The 1,495-nt window shown below is 38.8% G+C and overlaps 1 long non-coding RNA gene across 1 annotated transcript; it reads right to left on the reverse strand.

The window, feature by feature from the left end:
• Positions 1–210: 210 nt before the first annotated feature.
• Positions 211–1,495, reverse strand: LOC135156782 (uncharacterized). Its single transcript, XR_010295813.1, has 3 exons — positions 1,401–1,495; positions 622–744; positions 211–292 (listed from the first exon to the last, which is right to left on the reverse strand). It is a non-coding gene; the product is annotated as an uncharacterized LOC135156782 (long non-coding RNA).

Genomic DNA, 1,495 nt, shown 5'->3' on the forward strand with positions numbered 1-1,495 from the left:
AAAAAATGTGGATATAGGCATTTTGGATAGTACAGGATTGCCTTATCCTTAATCCCTCCCCCCCCCCGCCCATACCCTCTCCAAGCAAACTATGATCCGCGATCATTCCTCTCGTAATCCCAGGGAAACTTGTCTTCTTTCATCAGATCTATTGTCTTATCATTCACTCTACCCCCCCCCCCCCGGCCCTACACTGTCCCCTCCCCTCCCCCTCCAAGCTAATTATGTTCCGTGATCACTCCTCTGGCAATCCCAGAGAAACTTGCCTCCCTTCATCAGATCGCAGTGGTCCCTATAATAAATGAGAAATGAGGAAAGTATTTAGGTTGAGAATAAGATTTATTCAAGTGACAACATGCTTACACTATTGTGTAGAATTTGATTTGGAATATCTTTAAATAAATGATATTCCAATATTATTTCAGAACCATGTTCTCGAAAATTAAGTTTTTAACATTTTCTGGACACAATGCTACATGCACATTTACATGAATTTGTATTTGTCCTCGCTTACTTACGTTGGCTGAAATTGGCTACCACACCCCCCACACACACAAACGCACACAGATGAAGATAATGAAGGGGAGGGAGAAAATTGAATAAGTAAGCGCGTATACTCACTATCTCGGACATTTCTTCATCCCGTGTCTCCGACCCCGAACTTTCCGGAGCAGCGCCTAGTCCCACTTCGATGTTTCTTTCGTCCTGAGGCTGTACACCGACTGTCAAGACCTCTTTTTCGTCCTTTAGAAGTGTGGGGGAATTGCAAAATAAATGGTGAGATGGAGAGAAAACTATTTCATAGTAAGAAAATGTTACTTTATTTCATTTTCCCCATCATTTAGCTTTCACAAAAAGGTAAAATCTGAAATGATATAGTATCCATGCATATGGCCTATACAGAGTTGATAACCATTGCAAAGTATAGACCAAAGATGATTTCTAACATACTTAATAAGGTTTGCGTAATTATGTGGAATGATAAACTGAAAATGAAAATTCGATAAGCATATTCTGTGTGTGTGTGTGTGTGTGTATTTGAGTTTTTGTCAGACGTGTATCAATCAGATATGATTATTTACGTCTGGGACCGACCTTTAACGTCACCATCCGAAAGACGTGACCAGGATTTGAACCTCGAACCTCTGCATCAATTTGTAATTTCCCCACATAGCTTGGATTACAGGCGCACGCCACAACGCCCAGTGTGGCACTTCGTTTAAAAACAACACACAGAAGGCAGTATTCACATTTACCAACCTTTTACTTCAAGTTTTATTTCTATCCGGTGGTTTTTATTTGTTCGATATTACAATATTATCCCGTATGATATTATTTGCTTTAACAATTTTGAATAATATCAAAGTAATTTAAGCATCCACTTTTACTAATATACTCACTCTGATATCCAGCACTATATGTTTCTTTATTCCATTTTGATTCAGGTATGAAAAGGAAATATTTGTTAACCTGGATGGATCGATTTCTAAACAAA

This window comes from Lytechinus pictus, chromosome 15 (assembly GCF_037042905.1).
Source record: "Lytechinus pictus isolate F3 Inbred chromosome 15, Lp3.0, whole genome shotgun sequence".
NCBI lineage: Eukaryota > Metazoa > Echinodermata > Echinoidea > Temnopleuroida > Toxopneustidae > Lytechinus > Lytechinus pictus.